The sequence below is a fragment of the Balaenoptera acutorostrata genome, chromosome 8, assembly GCF_949987535.1.
Source record: "Balaenoptera acutorostrata chromosome 8, mBalAcu1.1, whole genome shotgun sequence".
Lineage (NCBI taxonomy): Eukaryota > Metazoa > Chordata > Mammalia > Artiodactyla > Balaenopteridae > Balaenoptera > Balaenoptera acutorostrata.
The window spans coordinates 10,670,209-10,692,939 of record NC_080071.1 but is presented as its reverse complement, the minus strand read 5'-3'; the positions used below and the strand labels follow the sequence as shown (position 1 = coordinate 10,692,939).

At 41.2% G+C, this 22,731-nt stretch overlaps 1 pseudogene; it reads right to left on the bottom strand.

Moving 5' to 3' along the window:
• Positions 1 to 1,786: 1,786 nt before the first annotated feature.
• On the bottom strand, positions 1,787 to 20,454 carry LOC103003129 (TBC1 domain family member 17-like; annotated as a pseudogene).
• Between the last annotated feature and the right edge of the window lie 2,277 nt (positions 20,455 to 22,731).

The window sequence follows — 22,731 nt, the reverse complement described above, 5'->3', positions numbered from 1 at the left end:
GAGCCAGAGTGGATTTGAGAGGAAGGGGCTTGATGAAAATAGCTTCACAAGAGGGAGCATTTAGGAGGACGGGAGCAGGGAGGCTATGGAAGTAGAGAGGCCAGGTGGGAGGCCTGTGGGACAGAGGCCAACAAGAGTGGCAGCATTGGGATTGTAGAGGAAGGGAGGCAATATGGCAGATGACATTAAAGGCTGTAAGAGGAAGCATTTAAGACTGTTGGTATCTGGGAAGAAGAGTTAGGTACAGGAGAGGGTAAAATATGATATATATATTTTTAATCTTAGAGAAGTTATGACCAGAACAGGATAAGTTAGATTTTTTTTATAAGTGATTTTTGAGCCAGTGAGACTAGATGGATATGTAGAGAGAAATTATGGAGAGAGCAGAGCAGGGAATAAAGGAGAAAGAGGAATGAGTAAAGGAGACAGAAAAGAACAGTGGGACAGAGACCAGAGTTTCAAGAAGAAAGTGTTCCTTGTGATCAAATACAACAGAGAGACAATTAGGTCCATACTGAAGATCACTAGTACTATATCTGCTTAGTTTATAAAGTTCTTTCACAGTGATTCATTTCATTTACAAGTTTTAGGTCTTCTCAGTAATTCTCTGAGGAAGAGGTAGTAGGTATTCTCATTTTCAGAAAATAGATTGGGTCAAGGTTACACGGCAGTTTCCATAGATCAGTGGCTCTCAAAATGAGGTTCCCAGGTCAGCAGCAGCAGCAGAACCTGGGAATTTGTTGGAAATGCAAATTCTTGGGCCCCATTCCAGATCTACTGAATCAGATACACTGGGGGTGGAGCCCAGCAATCTGTGTTTTAACAAGCTCTCCAGGTAATTCTGATGCACACTAAATTTGGGAACCACGAACTTCCATACAGCCAGCATGTGGTGGAGGGAAGACAGATGCCAGAGGGTTAAAGAGTGAGTGAGAAGTAAAAAAGGAAGGTAGCTGGGGTGGTCACTTTCCCCAGTTAGGTCTGACCTCATTTCCTGGTGTTGTGGTTGGAGGGTGCTCATTCAAGAACTCTGGATTCTGCTTTTTCAGTACTATCTTGACTTAACATTTGACTATAAATCACTTTGTTAATGCATTTGTTCAGTGCTGTTATAGTTGTGGGAGTACAGACTTTTCAATTAAAAATCAAATTTTATTAGTGGAAGGAAGAACCTCATTAAAAAAAATTCTTATAGTGTGTAGCATGGTGATCAAAACCTATGCTTTCTTAATAAAGACTCACTAACATCTCTGTGCATCTAAAAACTACAATGTTCAGGCATAATCCTGCTATGGCTATTTAGGAAAAACATGAAAAAAGACCTATAGAACAGTCTTTTTTTTTTTAACATCTTTATTGGAGTATAATTGCTTTAGAATGTTGTGTTAGTTTCTGCTGTATAACAAAGTGAATCAACTATACATATACATATATCCCCATATTTCCTCCCTCTTGCGTCTCCTTCCCATCCTCTCTATCCCACCCCTCTAGGTGGTCACAAAGCACCAAGCTGATCTCCCTGTGCTATGTGGCTGCTTCCCACTAGCTATCTATTTTACATTTGGTAGTGTATATATGTCCTTGCCACTCTCTCACTTCGTCCCAGCTTACCCTTCCCCCTCTTAAGCGATAAAGCCTAAACCAGGGTGGGAACCGGTCTTGGGGATATTTGGTGGTCCTGAGAATCAATTAAAGTTGACTGATGAGAGATGACTGTTAATTTGGCACAAATTAGCAAACTGATACAGTGTCAGTTCAGGAAGCGGTATTAAGAAACCTTTCCCCTTTAACGATTTGGTCTTCTCTACAGAAGAGAATAAACACATTTTAACATGAATGTTTCCTATCTCTGCCCCTGTTTATCAGTAAGACGTTTCCTTGTCCCAGTGTCAAAATGGGCAGTCTACTTTTTGTCTTGGACAACCAGCCATTGATCATTCAACCCCAAGTCCTTGGCCTTGACCTTCCCTCCTTGGCATTAATATCATTTCTCTTCTAACCTTCTTGGCTCCAGGCTCTAGCTGTAAAGCTTCCTATCTTTTTAGGATCTAAGACATCTGATTTCCTCTCTCTCCTTACAGACATGATTCTTCATCACTTAGGCTGAATGTCTTTGGGTGTTTTATTGTGGCTAAAAGAAGGAAGTAAACAGATTCTGAAGGTACCACTTCTGTACATCAGTTGTTTTTCTGCCCCCTATTTTGGTCAGGTATGTCCTCCAAAGTCCAAGAAGTCAGTCAGGGTAGGAACTACCACATTTCCTAGTCCTAAAATAACTTCTGCCTGAGAGAATTTTTGATTGACTAAGGGAAAAAAAAAAAATGCTTTTGGCAATCTTCAACAGGACAGATGGAAATGTGCCTGGCAGGGTTTGATGTTCTAGGATGAAGTTTCCATCACCTTTTGTCTAGTCACAGAAGGTACTTTGGAGTAAGGAAAGGAAAACTGAGTTTGATGTGGGCTCATTTGGCTAGATATACGCTAGTCGGACATGCAATTTTTTGGCATGTCTGCCTAGTGTTTTCTGTAGTAAATGGGGAGCTCAGTGAGCATTTGATGAAGAAAACATAAGACCTCAACAATTGCAGCAGTGAAAAGAAAACATTAAAATAGGAAACCAAAACTCACATGTGTGCCTATAAATTTCTATAAATGTAGACAAAAATGTACTTATGGGCCAGACCAGAGCCACAACTTAAGGAAAGACCTAGGTTAGATCAACTAAACAATGAATGCTACTGGCAGATTTACCAAGTTTAGGGGCTGAGCAAAGGTGTTCTGCAGCTTTTATTTTTGATGTGTGTTGTTAATTAATTAAACGCATGCAGCCTTCCTGTGAAGCAAATCAGTGTTCCTCATTTCATGTGTGAGGAAACAAGGGCGGAGAGGATAAATGACTCGCCATTTTGCCAACCAGTAGCATCTCCCCAGCCACATTGCTAGAATTTCCAGTGGGGTTTCAAAGAATGACTTTAATTTCATATTTAGTCTGGGTTCATGCAAGCCCACTTAGGTGAAATTTTCAGGTCTCTGAAGTCATTCACTTGGTCCCACTTGGGAGGTTGATAATGGTCAGTAAGGGTCTACTAGGAAGGTGTGGGGTTTTAAGTGCTTCTCATAGTGACTTAAATTAGTAATCGTCTTGCTTTCTTAGTATAAACTTGCCATCCCTGAGTGCCACTTATGTGCTACACAGAACAAAGAGCGAGCTTGCTGGAAAATGAATTAATTCAATAACTGGTGGCAAAGGAACTTGAAAGCTTTGCCAGACCAGCAGCCCGGTGTGAGTTGTAGCAACAGAATAGAAAAATACCTGAAGAATGAGTTTCATGTTTATTTTTTGGGTACTGTAATAATTAGCAATAAGGGAAAGGGGCTACTGAGAGCAAACATTATGGATTCAATTTTTCTCTGGCATGATGGGAGCTCTCCAAGCAGAGTGACCCCCTATACAAGATGGAACAGAGTGTATTGGTAGAAGAGGAAAGTTAAGCAGATTGTCATGGGAGAGCTAACTGTGCCTTGGAAGCCTGGATCAATCCACATAAATTAGTGAGGACAGTGTGTCTCCTTACGCAAACTGTGCAGAGAGGACACAGAAACTATAGCATCCACAGATGGAAATGGGGTTTAAGAACATCCGGGATTTTGAAGGATAAGATGTCACCTATTGGCAGTGCTGGTGGGGTGGCAGGGAAGGAGGACAATGAAAATCCAGTATTAGGATTGAGACAGGCATGCCTGGAAGATGGGAATGCTTAGAGTAGTGGGCAGTGGAAGATTCCAGGCGTGTGCTTCATTCCACAATCTGTAAATACAGAGATTATCACTCTTGCATTTTGCCAGTGGGAAAGGGAACTAATTAATTAGAGGAAAAGAGGATGTTACAGTATTGGGACATTTTGAATTTCAATGGAGAAGTTGTCAGAGTGTTTCAGAATGAGTCAGAAGGAGCTAAATGTTTAGGGGTGCATGGTTTGTGAGTGCATGATTCAGAGGGGGAATTCTATGTGCTAAAAATGTCATTAAGTGGGCTTTCCTTTTTTTGTTTTTTTTTTTGAGTTCAAATTTTCCTTACTGGCAGCAAAATTCTAACATGATGTGATTATACTTAGGGAACTATGTTTTAAAGATCTGAAACCCAAATACTTTTATATATATATGAATTTTAATAGGGTCATTTCCTATAATGACCTTTCTTAAATGAACCTTAATAAAAACATCAGCAGGTGTTGAATGGCTGGATGAAGAAAATCATGTCAAGTTCTGAAGGGAGTTCAGAAAGGACTCAGTAAAGATATATTCATAACCTAAAGTCCTACTTTCAATATATATCAAAATACCCAAAGATTTCTATATTCTTTCTTCCTCTAAACTCTTTCGGGCTAGGGGTCTATCTTATGGGAATAATCCAGAATACTGAAAAAGTTAATGTACAATAGAAAACATTTTGAAAAACAAGAAGCAAACAGAATAATGTACAAATAAATGACAATACACCCATTTTGTAGAGCATGCTATTTATGTTCTATTAAACATCAATAAAATGATGGTTATGAAGACTATATAATGAATATGTAAAAAGCATAGAAACTTATGATTAATGGAACATTTAGGATAATAATAACTAACATTTATTTTGCACCTATTAGGTAATATCTCATTTTAAGTCCTTTAAAAGTTTTAACTCATTTAGTCATCACAACAATCTGAAGTGGTAGTAGTATTATCACCCCCATTTTGCAAATGAAGGAACCGAGATAGAGAGAGGCTAAGTAATTTTCCAAGATTACACAACTAGAAAGAAGTAGAGTCACCTGGCCCCAGAGGCAGGATATAAAATTGTATCTGTTATATGATTAAAACTATTTATAAAGCATATATGCGGAGAGAATACATTAATTCTAAAAAGTGAAAACACTTCTTATACACAACCATATTTCTGCAAGGCTATTATCTTCTGTGGTCCTCTAACTAGCCATCTAGAAAAACATGATCTTGTTAGGGCTGAAAGTACTGAATGGATTGTGTGGCTCCTCCGGGAATATGTGCAGTGTTTTCCTGGCACTGCATGGGTAACCTGCAGGGGTATTAATATAGTTCCCCATTTGTTTTCTCTCTTGTGAATCCAGTTACACACAATTGGAGACCAGAAGAAGTGGCTGATATTGGTGTGGATAAAGCCAAATACAATTCTGCAAGTTGACACCACCTTTGGAGGACTTTGTGGAGCCTGAACTTTAGACTCGTATAAGACTATATTATGGTAATATTATTATATGGCGTTTGATTGCTATTTACGGTTCAAAAATCATTTTCATCATCATCTCATTTGATTTTCACAAAAAGATTGCCTTTATTTTGCACATGAAGAAAGTGAGGTTCAAAGATCTCTCAAATTTCAGAGCCTGAATCCAAACCCTATTATTCTATTCTTTTATACAAAAAATGTGATCATACTACATGTGTGTACATATCTTTATATACATGGATGTACATTATCTATCTACCTCATCTATCATTATTTATCTGTCCCGTTCTCCTGCAACTTGCTTTTCTCACCTAATAGTACATAATATTCATCTCTCCAAACTAAAATGTAAATCTGACTTGTTCTTCTGTAGTCGCATTATAACCTGTGACCAAATGGATGCATCAGTCTACTCAACCATTCTATTCTTGTGGATGAGTAGGTTGTTTCAAGTTTTTGCTATCACAAACACAATTGCAATAAACATCCTTGTATGTATGTCCTCATGTACTGGTACTTTAATTTTTACAGGGTTGATTCCCGGAAGTAAAATTGCTGAGTCAAAGGATATGCGCTTTTAAAATTTTAATGAATCGTGTCAGATTCCTCTCCGAAAGACTGGGTTAAACACTTTCCCACTGACGATGTCCGGAAGTGCTTGCTTGTCTGCACCCTCACCAGCACTGGGAGTTGTCACTCCAGTGTCTTACAGGATCAACCCTGGTGTTCTGACTTTAAATCTAGGTCTCTGTCTTTTCAATTAAGATGTCTCAAATAACAGAGACTTTGGGCAGATTTTTTTTTTTTTTTTAACGGTTATCTTTAGGAGATTATTCACAATCTAATAGGCTTGGGTTCTGTTAAGATGCTGCTTTTGGCCTCAGCCACCGCTTTGTATACACACAACATATCAATAAATAATAACCATTATGGTCGAACATTAGAGTTGACAGTGTAGTAAGTTATGAACAAATCTCCTCATTAGCAGCACTATTATTTTGGTGTTTGCAGCAATCTAGTAGTCACAGCTAAGTTGAAACAAGAGCCATTATGTATGTAAGACATTTTTAGCTCATTTACTCTGAACTTACTTTGCATACAAGAGCACTTTGCCCATACCATATGGTGTAATGTCACAACAAGATGCAAATTGAAGTGAAGAGGAATAGGACCTCTTTGACATGAGAGTGTATGTGCTTGGATGCTTGTGGCTTTAGAACTGAGTTAGCAATTGTTTCTGAATAGATTCAGATTTTAGTTTCCATCTGAGTGACTCATATATTTTCTTGCTGTTAAAATAGAAGGGCCACTGTCCTAATATATTTATGTATGTCTGTGTTTGCTGATTAGTGAAGAGTTGGAATTGTGACTTGCATCACTGTACTTAATTTCCCTTTTAAAAAATTCCTGTCAAATATCTCACAAGCTGAGGTTGGGGACTTAACTAATTTGAGTGCTGGATTGGGCAACCTTTAGCTTATCTGGCATCCTTTTACCTTTTTCTAGTAATGGCACCTTGATTTTACTCTGGGGACCCTCCGTCCTCAGCTCCTTCAGTCCATGAGGATGGGGCTCAAGTGTAGCACCTTCCTCCACTCCAGATCGAATACATTATGTCCCTTTGGTATGTGGTTGGTTCAAGGCTGGGCATGTAACCTAGTTCAGGACAATGACACTCAATTCTGGGACACTTCTTAGAATTATGGTGAAGAGACAATTTCTCTGTGCAGTGACTGCTAGCTCTAGGCTGAGGTAAGCCTGAGCTACAAGGTCCCCATGAGGACAGGGTCTACCTAAGAATGATGCCAACCCAGGAGGTTTGCAGAGCCAACAGGTGGAGAGAAACTAAGGCCTAATACCCCTGGAGCCCCTGGTTCAGTTTTCTGTGGACTTTAGCATTTTGTGAGCCAATAATTTCCCTCCCTCTCCTTATTTTTAACTTTACCCATTTTGAGTTGAACAACTTCCTTTACTTACATCCAAATGAATCCTAACTGATTTAGGTTTTTAAATTGTTTTGATTTTTCTTTTCTTTGTTGTTTTTTTTTGGTTTTGATTTTTCTATTGCATTGTTTGTATGATTTTCTAGTGGCTTCACTGTTTCACTGCATAACCAAAGGTATTTTAAAACTATTTATAATGCAAAGTATTAATTAGATTTAAAAAAGAAACATAGGAGCTGAGAGATGAGCTTCCCTTTGTACGTTCCACAAACATAAAAAGTTAGTGTCTCTTGTTTCTCTAGTTAGTTTGTTTAGCACATTTTTAGGTCAAACGTTGGCATCTGAGTTTCCTTCCTTCTTGGTCAAAACTAACAACTTCATGGAATTTTTTTAGGTTTTTAGTTCTTCAGATAATAGCATACAGAAGCTTATTACCGTGTAGCACATTAAATATTGCCCTGGGGGCTGAGAATAGAGCAAAAGCTACTGATAGCGCTGACTGAAGCCAGTTCCCTTTTGGGGGAATCATTCAGTTGAATCACGAATGATTTCTTAGCTTGCCCTTTATTGTGTCTTGTTCCAGACACCTAAAGCACAGTTTGGAAATTAATATTCTTTCTTATGAGATGAGATAGATTATATGTTAACTGTCTTGTAAGAGTCAATAAGAATGTTTATTGTTTTAGAAATAAGGCATAAGGGTGGGTGGGGAAGACAGTATATTTTCCTCCAAACAGAGCTAAGGGAGGGCAAGTCATCCTCTGTTTAAACCTCATTCTGAAAAATATTTTTTTCAACAAGAGGAGCCACAAAACATGGTACTTCCCTGGCAGTCCAGTAAAGACTCCGTGCTTCTGCTGCAGGGGGCATGGGTTCTATCCCAGGTTGATGTGGCCAAAAAAAAAAAAAATAACAAACCACGAAACAAACATTTCTCCAATAATCTCATGGAGATCACATGTGGAGGCAAGACTGGGAGTCACCTGAAGCACAGACATATGGGCAAGAACTGCACTATAGGACCATGCACATTGAAAAAGAAGTCTTTCCTGAGTTGAAACACTGTAAAACATACTGGAGGAAGCAAACATTCTTAGAAATACCATTGCTATAAACTCTATACTTAAACCATGTCCTATGCAAGGCAAAAGCAAAGAGTAAAAATTGCCTGGAATTAGAAATAAGGGAACTTATATGAGGAAATGACACAGGCATGACAAGGATAGTGTGGAGCCCACAGAGTAAGATGGACAGTGTAAGGAGAGACCTGGGCAGGAACTTTAGAGCACAGACATTTCTCTCAGCCCTGCTTGGCTAAGTCTTCACCAATTTTCATTTTTTTTGGGGGGGGGGAGGGGTGGGCGTTAAACATGAGTTTTTCTTTCTCACAGAACAAGCTGGTGGGCAGGGTCCCAAGAGTGAGCAGCTCTGCAGGCCCTTCCGTCTCGGTTATGTCCGGGATATGTTCCCACACATCTACTAAGTGGCGGTCGCACCTTAACACCCCCATCCTTACTCCTCCAAAAGCCCCAAACTCAGGCAGGTAAGGGAGCCCTGTCTCCACGACCCCCACCACTCACTCCCTGCCTCCTCTTAAACCTTACTGACCGGATCAGGGTCACGTGGCCAGACGTCAACCCTGCTGAGGGGTCAGAGGGGACTAGGAGCCACCACGCCTCCTCATCCAGGCCCAAGCCAACATGATGGCTCAGCAGGCCCAGGAGGGTTAGGAGTTCGCACCCTTCCTCCCCCGCCTCCGGCAGGATCTCCGGGCTGCCGTTCGGTCCGCCTGCGGGCCCGTGTCCTTGGGGGGCGGCGGAGCTGGTGGCGCACGGGTACGGGACAGCGGCAGTGGGGAGTCTGGAGCAAGAGCCTGTGGCGCTCTGAGGACGGCCCAGACCTAGGACCTCCTGCACGTGGTGGGGCAGCTCACCGAGGGCTGGGGGTCAGGGAGCCAAAAGTCAGAGGTCTGATGGGGCCTGGGGGCTATCATGAGGGGTGAGGGACTCACCGGGCAGGTTGTCGGCGGCGAGTAGGGCGCCTCGGCCAGTGTCGGCACGTCCTCCAAGCTCAGCTTCGTGGTCAGCTAGTCCGTGTGCTTGAGGATCTCGCTGGAGCCGAAGCCGGAAGGTATGAGGTGTCCTGCTCCACGTCCAGGACGGCGCAGGCCACCAGCAGGTGCAGACGGGCCAGGGCGCCCTGTCCACAGCGCCTCCCACGGCCGAAGGACTTCCGGGAAGGGGCATTCCCTCTTGCCCCAAAGGAGCAGCCACCGGAAGCAGAAGCAGAGAGAGCCGGAGTCGGGGAGGGGGTGGGGTCCGGAAAGTCTCAGAGCGGCGGGTCCAGCACCTTCAGGAGCAGCGGGAGTTGCCGCTTCATTATCTCCTCAGAGTTCCGGAGCACGAACTCCGTGACGCCCCAAAAACAGCGGAAGGCATCCACCTCGTCCTGAGAGCCGTAGCGGATCGGGAAGAGAAGGTCACTCCTGCCCTGGGCGTAGCCGAGCTCGTCATGGTACAGGCAGTCGGGGAGGAGGATGTCGTTTAGCAGGCCCAGCCCTGGGTTCTCGCGACCCTCGAAGAATTTGTTGGTCCTATGAGAGCGGCTCTCGCTCTCGTCTCTGGCCATGAGGCTGTGGTATCCATGCGGCGGTGAGTTCCTCCGCCCCTGCCCGGGCCTCACGGATTTCCACGGCAGCTTCAGGTGGAAATCCTCGTCGGTTTTCTTGCGCACATGGGTCTTGCGCTCCCTGGCAGAGCCCTCCCAGCTGAGGTAGCGCAGGAGGAACCGCCAAGCCTGGCGCCCGTAGGCTGGGGCTCAGACCCTGGGGGACCCGCCCCCACGCCGCCCGCCGGCCCTGCCCAGCCCTCCCCGAGGGGGTACTCGGCTCCTCACTCCTGAGAAGAGCCGGGGTCTCAGCTCAGGGACCTGCTGCAGGAGGCCCTCGGAGCACACGCCGTGAGCCCACTCCTCCCTTGTGACCGGAGGCGTCCGCTCCACAGCGGCTGCGGCCCCAGCTCCACACCGGAAGTGACCTGCAACCCAGGTGGGGCACGTATTCAGAGGCCGGAGGAGGCTCGCTGGAGGCCCCGTCCAGGTGTGGCTGCAGGTCTCCCCTGAAGAGGTTGGTCACGCGGGAGAAGCCGGTGAAGGTGGTGCAGTAGGAATCCTGGAGGAAGCGAGACACCACGTGGGAACTGTCCTACTCAAAGAGCTGGAGGTGGTGGAAGGAGTTGGAGAGGGCCGGGGAGGTGTAGGGGGAGATGAGGTGGAGGTGGCGGTTCTGTGGGGAGCTGGCCGACAGCAGGTGGCAGCTGAAGACACAGAGCAGGGCGCTGGTGCCCCACGGTGGACTTGCAGGGCAGGCGGGGAGCCTGTGGCCTGCATGACCAGGACCAGGCAGGCCCAGCTGAGGCCGGACTTTGAATGGCAGATGGCCTTGAGCTCCCCCAGACTTACTCACTACGAAGACCAGGGATCCCCTGCGGGAGCTGGGCTCTGGACCTCTCGTGGCTCTGAGTGGCCGGGCTGCGGCTGACCTGTGCTCATGACTGCCCTCTTTGGGGTTCAAAGCCAGGGTCAAAGGTCAGTTCCTCCTCAGAAGTGCAGGAGTCATCCCCACTGGTGTCCTTGGAGAAGAGGATTTGAGTAGAATCTCCAGCCTCTCTACAGGAGCCCAGTGCAGGAGGACGTCATTTGTCCTTCTCCACAACACGGATGACGCGGTCCATGAGGGAGTGCGGGTCTTGCTGCTTCTTGGTGTGCAGGTACGTGCCTCTTTACTAATTTGTTAATGAGTGGAGTTGATGTGAAGGAAAAATATTTGTAGAATGACTAGGACTGGCCGTATACTATGTTAGGTAGTTCTGGGTCAGATGCACATTATGTTTTATTTTGTATGATTTTTGCTTAGGTTAAGTATATAGAACACTGCCTATAGTTATTCCACAGGAAGGAATCTATCGTTGTAGTTAATCGTTTGTAGTTTCCATGAAATCTTTAGCCTGATGCATCTCTCCTAACAGGTACAGTTAAGATCCTGATGCTCAGTGTGGGTAGACAAGAAAAGCACACTCCTGGTGGATGGGATGGTCTTGCTGAGGTGATTTCCATGTGGTTGTGCCTCTTGAGCAATCCTGCCAAACAGACTATTCCAGGAGGTAGTAGGCTTTGTATTTCCAAAGCCACAGATCTGGGCATGTACAAAGCCAACTCCATGGATGCTCTTTTAAATAGCTAAACTGATTGGTACAAGAAAGTTTCCCTAGTGGTACCTCTGCATCTCCTCTATTCATATGGCTCTCTTCTTCGTCAGTTTCCCCCCACTTTTTTTTATTGTGGTAAAATGTACAAAATGTAAAATTTACCATCTTAACCATTTTTAAGTGTTCAGTTCATTGGTATTAAATACATTCATAATGTTGTGCAACCATCACCACCGTCCATCTCCAAGGTTCTTTTCATCTTCTAAAAATGGAACTCCATACCCACTAAACAATAGCTCCCTATTCCTTCCCCCCTCCAGCCCCTGGGAGCTACCATTCTGTCTCTATGATTTTTTTTTTTTTTGGTCTGGCTCTCTTCTTGATAACACTGTAACTGGTCAGGGAGACTACTGCGGGGGGTGGGGGCGAGTCAGTCACAATATATGGAGCTGTAGGAAAAGCAACAAGGAAGAATGGGACCTGTACTCTGTCAAGCATCCAGTACAGTTAGTTGGATCACCTTGCACAAGTTCTTTAAGCACTCTGGCCTCAGTTTCCTCATTTGCAAAATGGGGACAAGAACAGTACTTACCACATATGATTTTTATGAGGAAGAAGTGGATTAATACACGTAAAATACACAGAGCAGTACCTGGCACATCCTAAGCACGAAATAAATTTTAGTGATAGTGATCTCTCATTAGGATAATTGTTGCTGGTTAAATTAGCCAGTTCAAGCAAAAAATGAAGTTATAGCTGACACAGCCCCACCAGGCTGTGTGGGACTAGAGACTCAGCTGTGAGGATAGTTCGGTTGTTCCAATGGCCTCTATACTATTTCATGTTTATGTCAGCTTTTTCATTTTGTGTAGACTTGCAATATTATTTTCTGTTGAAAGCACCCTATGGCAATGTGAAGGATACAAATAAATCAGCACTTCTCATGTGGAAGGGAACCCATGAGTTCATCACTGAGATTAACGGTCATGTTAGTGACGATATCATTGCCTAGAAAATTTTGGCTGTTACCAGAGAAAGTATCCAAGGAGCTGAGCTATTATTAAATTGCTATTATAGAAATTGATATTTTCTTTTTTTTAATATCTTTATTGGAATATAATTGCTTTACAATGTTGTGTTAGTTTCTGCTGTACAATAAAGTGAATCAGCTATATGTATACATATATACTCATATACCCACCCTCTTGAACCTCCCTCCCACCCTCCCTATCCACCCCTCTAGGTCGTCATAAAGCATAGAGCTGATCTCCCTGTGCTATGCAGCAGCTTCCCACTAGCCATCCATTTTACATTTGGTAGTGTATATATATCAGTGCTACTCTCTCACGTCGTCCCAGCTTCCCCATCCCACACTGTGTCCTCAAGTCCGTTCTCTACGTCTGCGTCTTTATTCCTGCCCTGCCACTATGTTCATTAGTACGGGTTTTTTAGATTCCATATATTTGTATTAGCATAAGGTATTTGTTTTTCTCTTTCTGACTTACTTCACTCAGTATGAGAGACTCTAGGTCCATCCACCTCATTGCAAATAACTCAATTTCGTTCCTTTTTATGGTGAGTAATATTCCATTGTACATATGAGTCACATCATCTTTATCCATTCATCTGTCGATGAACATTTAGGTTGCTTCTATGTCTTGGTTATTGTAAATAGTGCTGCAGTGAACATTGTGATACATGTATCTTTTTGAATTATGGTTTTCTCAGGGTATATGCCCAGTGGTGGGATTGGTGGGTCATATGGTAGTTTTATTTTTAGTATTTTAAGGAGCCTCCATACTGTTCTCCATAGTGGCTGTATCAATTTACATTCCCACCAACAGTGCAAGAGGGTTCCCTTTTCTCCACACCTTCTCCAGCATTTATTGTTTCTAGATTTTTTGATGATGGCCATTCTGACTGGTGTGAGGTGATACCTCATTGTAGTTTTGATTTGCATTTCTCTAATGATTCGTGATGTTGAGCATCTTTTCATGTGTTTGTTTGCCATCTGTGTGTCTTCTTGGGAGAATAGTCTATTTAGGTCTTCCGTCTATTTTTGGATTGGGTTGTTTGTTTTTTTTTTGATATTGACCTGCATGAGCTTCTTGTATATTTTGGAGATTAATCCTTTGTCAGTTGCTTCGTGTGCAAATATTTGCTCCCATTCTGAGGGTTGTCTTTTCATCTTGTTTATAGTTTCCTTTCCTGTGCAAAAGCTTTTAAGTTTCTTTAGGTCCAATTTGTTTATTTTTATTTTTATTTCCATTACTCTAGGAGGTGGGTCAAAAAGGATCTTGCTGTGATTTATGTCGTAGAGTGTTCTGCCTATGTTTTCCTCTAAGAGTTTTATAGTGACTGGCCTTACATTTAGGTCTTTAATCCATTTTGAGTTTATTTTTATGTATGGTGTTAGGGAGTGTTCTAATTTCATTCTTTTACGTGTAGTTGTCCAGTTTTCCAAGCTCTACTTATTGAAGAGGCTGTCTTTTCTCCATTGTATATTCTTGCTTCCTTTGTCAAAGATAAGGTGACCATATGTGCATGGGTTTATCTCTGGGCTTTCTATCCTGTTCCATTGATCTATATTTCTGTTTTTGTGCCAGTACCATACTGCCTTGATTACTGTAGCTTTGTAGTATAGTCTGAAGTCAGGGACCCTGATTCCTCCAGCTCCGTTTTTCTTTCTCAAGATTGCTTTGGCTATTCGGGGTTTTTTGTGATTCCATACACATTGTAAAATTTCTTGTTCTACTTCTGTGAAAAATGCTATTGGTAATTTGATAGGGATTGCATTGAATGTGTAGATTGCTTTGGGTAGTACAGTGATTTTCACAATGTTGATTCTTACAATCCGAGAACATGGTATATCTCTCCGTTTGTATCGTCTTTGATTTCTTTCATCAGTGTTTTATAGTTTTCTGTGTGCAGGTCTTTTGCCTCCTTAGGTAGGCTTATTCCTAGATATTTTATTCTTTTCATTGCAGTGGTAAATGGGAATGTTTCCTTAATTTCTCTTTCTGATTTTTCATTGTTAGTGTATAGGAATGCAAGAGATTTCTGTGAATTAATTTTGTATCCTGCTACTTTACCAGATTCATTGATTAGCTCTAGTAGTTCCCTGGTGGCATCTTTAGGATTTTCTATGTATAGTATCATGTCATGTGCAAACAGTGATTGTTTTACTTCTTCTTTTCCAGTTTGGATTCCTTTTATTTCTTTTTCTTCTCTGATTGCTGTGGCTAAAACTTCCAAAACTGTGTTGAATAATAGTGGTGAGAGTGGGCACCCTTGTCTTATTACTGATCTTAGAGGAAATGCTTTCAGTTTTTCATCATTGAGAATGATGTTGGCTGTGGGTTTGTCATATATGGCTTTTATTATGATAAGGTAGGTTCCCTCTATGCCCACTTTATGGAGAGTTTTTACCATAAGTGGGCATTGAATTTTGTCAGAAGCTTTTTCTGCATCTATTGAGATGATCATATGGTTTTTATCCTTCAATTTGGTTAATATCGTGTATCACATTGATTGATTTGCATATATTGAAGAATCCTTGCATTCCTGGGATAAACCCCATTTGATCATGGTGTATGATCCTTTTAATGTGCTGTTGGATTCTGTTTGCTAGTAGTTTGTTGAGGATTTTTGAATCTTTGTTTATCTGTGATATTGGCCTTTAATTTTCTTTTTTTGTGACATCTTTGTCTGGTTTTGGTATCAGGGTGATGGTGGTCTTGTAGAATGAGTTTGGGAGTGTTCCTCCCTCTGCTATATTTTGGAAGAGTTTTAGAAGGATCTGTGTTAGCTCTTCTCTAAATGTTTGATAGAATTCACCTGTGAAGCCCTCTGGTCCTGGGCTTTTGTTTGTTGGAAGATTTTTAATCAGAGTTTCAATTTCAGTGCTTGTGATTGGTCTGTTTATATTTTCTGTTTCTTCCTGGTTCAGTCTTGGAAGGTTGTGCTTTTCTAAGAATTTGTCATGTCATCCAGGTTGTCCATTTTATAGGCATATAGTTGCTTGTAGTAGTCTTTCATGATCCTTTGTATTTCTGCAGTGTCAGTTGTTGCTTCTCCTTTTTCATTTCTAATTCTGTTGATCTGAGTCTTCTCCCTTTTTTTCCTGATGAGTCTGGCTAATGGTTTATCAGTTTTGTTTATCTTCTCAAAGAACCAGCTTTTTTATTGATCTTTGCTATTGTTTCCTTCATTTCTATTTCATTTATTTCTGCTCTGATCTTTATGATTTCTTTCCTTATGCTAACTTTGTTTTTTTTTAATTCTTTCTCTAATTGCTTTAGGTGTAAGGTTAGGTTGTTTATTTGAGACTTTTCTTGTTTCTTGAGGTAGGTTTGTATTGCTATAAACTTCCCTCTTAGAACTGCTTTTGCTGCATTCCATAGGTTTTGGGTTGTTATATTTTCATTGTCATTTGTTTCTAGATATTTTTTATTTCCTCTTTGGTTTCTTCAGTAGCACCTTGGTTGTTTAGTAGTGTATTGTTTAGCCTCCATGTGTTTGTATTTTTTACAGTGTATTTCTTGTAATTTGGTATCTAGTCTTATAACATTGTGGTTGGAAAAGATGCTTGATGAAATTTCAGTTTTCTTAAATTTACCAAGGCTTGATTTGTAACCCAGGATGTGATCTATCCTGGAGAATGTTCCATGTGTACTTGAGAATAAAGTGTATTCTGTTGTTTTTGGATGAAATGTTCTATAAATATCAATTAAGTCCATCTTGTTTAATGTGTCATTTAAAGCTTGTGTTTTCTTATTTATTGTCATTTTGGGTGATTTGTCCATTGGTGAAAGTGGGGTGTTAAAGTCCTCTACTATTATTGTGTTATTGTCGATTTCCCCTTTTATGGCTGTTAGCATTTGCATTATGTATTGAGGTGCTTCTATGTTGGGTGCCTAGATATTTACAATTGTTATATCTTCTTCTTGGATTGATCCCTTCATCATTATGTAGTGTCCTTCCTTGCCTCTTGTAATAGTCTTTATTTTAAAGTCTATTTTGTCTGATATGAGAATTGCTAATCCAGCTTTAGTTTGATTTCCATTTGCATGGAACATCTTTTCCATCCCCTCACTGTCAGCCTGTATGTGTCCCTAGGTCTGAAGTGGGTCTCTTGTAGACAGCATGTATACGGGTCTTGTTTTTGTATCCATTCAGCCAGTCTGTGTCTTTTGGTTGGAGCATTTAATTCATTTACATTTCAGGTAATTATTGATATGTATAATCCTATTACCATTTTCTTAATTGTTTTGGGTTTGTTTTTGTAGGTCTTTTCCTTCTCTTGTGTTTCCTGCCTAGAGAAGTTTCTTTAGCATTTGTTGTAAAGCTGGTTTGGTGGTACTGAATTCTCTTAGCTTTTACTTGTCTGTAAAGCTTTTGATTTCTCCGTTGAATCTGAATGAGATCCTTGCTGGGTAGAGTAATCTTGGTTGTAGGTTTTTCCCTTTCATCACTTTAAATATATATTGCCACTCCCTTCTGGCCTGTAGAGTTTCTGTTGAAAGATGAGCTGTTAACCTTATAGGGATTACCTTGTATGTTATTTGTTGCTTTTCCCTTGCTGCTTTTAATACTTTTTCTTTGTGTTTAATTTTTGTTGGTTTGATTAATATATGTCTTGGCATGTTTCTCCTTGGGTTTGTCCTGTTTGGGAATCTCTGCACTTCCTGGACTTCATTGACTATTTCCTTTCCCAATTTAGGGAAGTCTTCGACTATAATCTCTTCAAATATTTTTTTAGACCCTTTCTTTTTTTCTTCTTCTTCTGGGACATCTATGATTCGAGTGTTGGTGTGCTTAATGTTGTCCCAGGGGTCTCTGAGACTGTCCTCCATTCTTTTTTTTTTTTTTATAAATTTATGATTAACTTTATTTTTGGCTGCGTTGGGTCTTCGTTGCTGCACACAGGCTTTCTCTAGTTGTGGCGAGTGGGGGCTACTCTTCATTGTGCTGCTTGGGCTTCTCATTGCGGTGGCTTCTCTTGTTTCAGAGCACGGGTTCTAGGTGAGTGGGCTTCAGTAGTTGTAGTGTGTGGCCTCAGTAGTTGTGGCTTGCGGGCTGTAAAGCGCAGGCTCAGTACTTGTGGTGCATGGGCTTAGTTGCTCCGTGGCATGTGGGATCCTCCCAGACCAGGGATCGAACCTGTGTCCCCTGCATTGGCGGGTGGATTCTTAACCACTGCACCATGAGGGAAGTCCCTGTCCTCCATTCTTTTCATTCTTTTTTCTTTATTCTGCTTTGTGGCAGCTATTTCCACCATTGTATCTTCTAGCTCACTTATCCATTCTTGTGCCTCAGTTATTCTGCTATTGATCCCTTCTAGAGTATTTTTAATTTTAGTTATTGTGTTGTTCATTACTGTTTGTTTGCTCTTTAGTTCTTCTAGGCCCTTGTTAAATATTTCTTTTATTTTCGCTATTTCTGAGATTTTGGATTATCTGTACTATCATTACTCTGAGTTCTTTCTCGGGTAGTTTGCCTTTTTCCTCTTCATTTATTTGGTCTTGTGGGTTTTTATCTTGCTCCTTTGCCTGAAAGATATTTCTCTGTGTTCTCATTTTATCTCATTTACAGTATTGAGGTCTCCTTTCCCTAGGCTGCAGTGTTGTAGTTCCTCTTGTTTCTGTTCTCTGCCCCTGGTGGTGAGGTTGGTCCAGTGGCTTGCGTAGGGTTCCTGATGGGAGGGACTGGTGCCCACATTCTAGTGGGTGGAGCTGAGTCTTTTCTCTCTGATGAGCATGGCAGTGTCAGTTGGTGTGTTTTGGGGTGTCTGTGAGCTTAGTATGACTTTAGGTAGTCTGTGTGCTGATGGGTGGATTTATGTTTCTTTCTTGTTTGTTGTGTGGTGTGAGGCGTCCAGTGCTGGGAGCTGCTGGCAGTTGGGTGGAGCCAGGTCTCAGATTCAGATAGAGGCCTCCGCGAGAACTCTCAGTGATTAATCTTACCTGGGGCTGGGAATTCTCTTGTGGTCCAGCATCCTGGACTCGGTGCTCCCACCCCAGAGCCTGAGGCCTGACTTCCAGTCAAGGAACAAAGACCCTGCAAGTTGTTCATCCTGGCAATAAAGAGGATTTAAAAAAAAAAGACTAACAAACCTCCAGGAAAATGGTAAAAAGTAAAATCAAACAAACAAAAACAGAAACAAGGAAACACACATGCAAGAGAAACAGAAACAGAACCAAATGAAACAAAAAGCAAGAGAACAGCCAGACAAATAGTAGAACTCAAAAACAAAATCAAACAATTAGGATCCAAACTAACAAAAACACAAAACCTAAAAACTTAACCAAAGCAATGTGCCAACTGAAGAATAAAGCAAGGAAACAACAAACCAATAAAAATGATTTAGAAATAATAAAATAAAATAAAAAGGGAAAAAACACTGGACAACAGAAAAGCAAAGTAGAAATGGAAATATAAAAAAATAAAATATATATTAAAGAAAAAGAAGAAAAAAAACAAATAAGGGAAAAGAGCACAGAACAACAGAAAAGCAAAGTAAAAATAGAAATATATGAAAAAAATAAAAATTGGGCTTCCCTGGTGGTGCAGTGGTTAAGAATCTGCCTGCCAATGCAGGGGACACGGGTTTGAGCCCTGGTCCGGGAAGATCTCACATCCTGCGGAGCAACTAAGCCCGTGTGCCACAACTACTGAGCCTGTTCTCCGCGAGCCACAGCTACTGAAGCCCAAGTGCCTAGAGCCCGTGCTCTGCAACAAGAGAAGCCACTGCAGTGAGAAGCTCTTGCACCTCATTGAAGAGTAGCCCCCTACTCCCTGCAACTAGAGAAAGCCCATGCGCAGCAACAAAGACCCAACACAGCCAAAAATAAATAAATAAAATAAATAAGTTTTTAAAAAGTTTAAAAAAATAAAAATAAAAAATATGTTACAAAACATGAAAATCCCAAAAGACTAAAAAGAAAAAAATACTAAAACAACAACAAACAAAAAACCAAATTGCTAGAACCAATAACAGAATGAATCAAAACATAATATGATTAATAGTAATAATTATGTTTCCCTGGGGTCTCAGCTGTAAGTGTCCTTGCACACACTGTGAGCCACAGCCCACCTCTGCCTCCCCAGTAGGCCCTCCTCTGCCTCTGGGCTGGTCTCTGGACCTGCTGTGGGCCCTGTGGGGACCTCTGAGACTCTGATGTGGCCCAATTCCTGCGTGTGCTACCCCCAAAGTCCACAGCTGCCCGAGCTAGACCATTTTCATTTGTGGGAACACTCATTGTCTACTCAGATAATCCATAGAGGCAGGGTCTACCTAGGTGATCATGGGGATTTAATCTGCAGCTTGGACAGCTGATGGAAAGAGTTTCAATCTTTTTCCTTAGTCCCCCTGTCCCTGGGGTTCAGCTTTGGTTTTATCCCCGCCTCTGCATGTGGTCCACCCACAGGAGTCTGGTCCTGAGGCTGCCTTGGAGCTCTTGAGTCTGCCCCTAGTGAGGACAGGGTGCAGAGGTGGTATGACTGCTTGGATCGTGGGAGCCCCAGCGGTGCCAAATGTGCAGGGAAGCTGGCGGCCACAGGTACAAGAGATATGGCCCTAGTGAGGGCCTTTTCTCGATATTTTCTTTATATAACACCATCTCTTACTGCTTACAACTTGGGCTTTAAATAGCTTAAGAGATGGTATTGTTTGAGATTAAAAGGCCAAACTGAGCATGTGCTTACACATGCTCCACTAATGCTTTGCAGACACTGACTGGAGATTTTTTAAATTCCACTCCTACCTAGAGGCTGTTGTTTCCATGACACTAGTTCTGGGAATGGCACTGAGCACATTCAGCCAGTGCAAGTGATGGATTAGATAGTAATTGATGTGTGTTACGAAACTCACATCTGGGCCTTCCACCAACTGAGAGTCAGTTTGATTTGATCTGGCAAGAGGAGTTTCAAAGCATTTGGTTTTTAAATTACAGTAATTTATAGAAAAGTGCCTCTTCAGATGACTATCAGCTGGTAGCAGTTTGAATTCCAAGAAAAAGGGCTCCTTCATTGTCCTAATTTTTCCAAATGGCATACCCGCTAGGGTACTCCTTTTCAATATGGCCTCCTGGGACTATCCCTTCCATTCGTTGCATGTGCTGCCTACAGATTGAACCAGTGATGCTAAGATTGTAGTTCACTGTGCTGTAAATTTATTTTGGATTATTAGATAAAACTTGGGTTATGTAAACTGTGGGAGTAAAGTACTTCAATATAAAGTTAGAATTTAAAAAAATATTCATAAATTTATGTAAGCAGTATTTTGTTTTTCAATTCAAAGTAGATAGTGTTTGCTCTACAAAAATTCTCATGCCTTAAATTCTGTTTTCTGGTTCCTACATTCCCTTCCCTTGTTTCTGTCTTGTTATCTCTGTAGTGAACAAGATGCAAACATTGAATACCTTCCTCCTCTCTTGACTCCTTTCCTAGCAAAACTTACAGATACTAATATCAGTCTTTCATTCTTGATTTTGGATTTCACCTTAGTATGCTTAAGTTTTTGTCTGTATTTTACCTTTTCCAGGCATTCTCCCTTTAGGCTTTTTATTTCTTTTTGGGAAATGAAAGATTCTTCTCCTCCGTTAAAGGAATTTCAAGCATCATTAAGCAGCAAGGGAGTCTTTCTGGAAGGGGTAAGACAGTCTTCCAGTATCATTCTAGGCCTTGTTGTAAGATAGGTGCTGAAGGTAAACCTGATTTAATCACACTGGAGGGCTCTGAAAGAGAATCATCAGGAATCACCTTCCACTCAGCTATGGTTACTGGAAGCCTGTACCAGGTGAGGAATGACATGTTTTGGTGTCTTCCCTAAATATAAATTTCCTATATAGGTCCCCATGGTAGTGTTTCTCAACCTTTAATGTGCATATGAATCTCCTGGCATCTTATTAGACTATTAATCCTGATTCTATAGATTTTGGGTGGCACCTAAGATTCTCCATTTCTAACAACCTCCCATGTGATGCTAATGTGGTTGGTCTCTAGACTCGAGTAGCAAGGGTCTAGAGGGTCTTTCAAATCTTTCTTGTCTCTTTTTGACTTTTTTCTCCTTTTCCTGTGGTAAAGTTTATATAGATATACATTATGGCACATTTAATGTTATTTTTACTAGTAGTTGTGACATTCCATATGATAATCCCTTTAAATTAATCAAATATCATTATTCAGTAAAAAAATATTTATTAAGCACCCACAATGTGCTAGGTATTTTTCTGCATACTGGGAATATAGAAGTGAACAAGACAATATCCCTACCCTCTTGGAGCTTTTATTCTACTGGGTGAAGCAGACAATTACCAAACAATAAATAAATATACAAAATAATGCCAGATGGCAATAAGTGCTATGCAAAAAAATAGGCTAGGGTGAGGGAATAGAGAGTGATGGGGTAAGGGTGGTGGAGATGTAGGTCTATGATAGAGTTGTCCTGAATGTCCTCTCTTCTCCTCTTCAAATCACAGAAAAATTTAAATTATCAAGTTAATTATTAAGCAGGCTGGCATTCAGTTCAAACACTAGAAACCCATAGAAAGATTTATTGAATGAAAACAGAAAGTTGTACTTTCTCAATTCTACCAAATTTGAATTGGCAGGTATAGTGTACATTGAATTAAATGGTCTACCTGTGTGTATAAACTCTTCCAGGTTATTAGGGCACCACTTATACTACCCATTGACATTTGTAAGTAGCCTAGAACATTAAAGACTTCTGAAAAGAATCAGTGAAACTTTTCAAAAAAGACTTAACATCAAGAACTTATTTAGGATACAATCACATAAATATGGTTAACTGATTTTTGATAAAGCAGCAAAGGTAATACAATGGAGCCAAGATACTCTATTCAACAAATGGTGCTATAACTACTGGATATCCACATGTAAATAAAGGAATCTAGACACGGACCTTACACCCTTCACAAAAATTTACCCAAAATGGATTGTATACCTAGATATAAAATGCAAAACTATGAAACTCCTAGAAGATAACATAGGAGAAAACCTAGATGACCTTGCATATGGGGATGACTTTTTAGATATAACACCAAAGGCATGATCCATGAAATAAATAATTGATAAACTGGACTTCATTAAAATGAAAAGCTTCTGCTCTGCAAACTTCTGCTCTGTCAAAAGAATGAGAAGACAATCCACAGACTAGGAGAAAATACTGCAAAAGACACATCTGCTAAAGGACTGTTATCCAAAGTAGAAAAAAAAAAACAACTCTTAAAACTCAACAAGAAGAAAACAAACAACTCGATTGAAAAATGGATGAAGGACCTTAACAGACACCTCACCAAAGAAGATATAC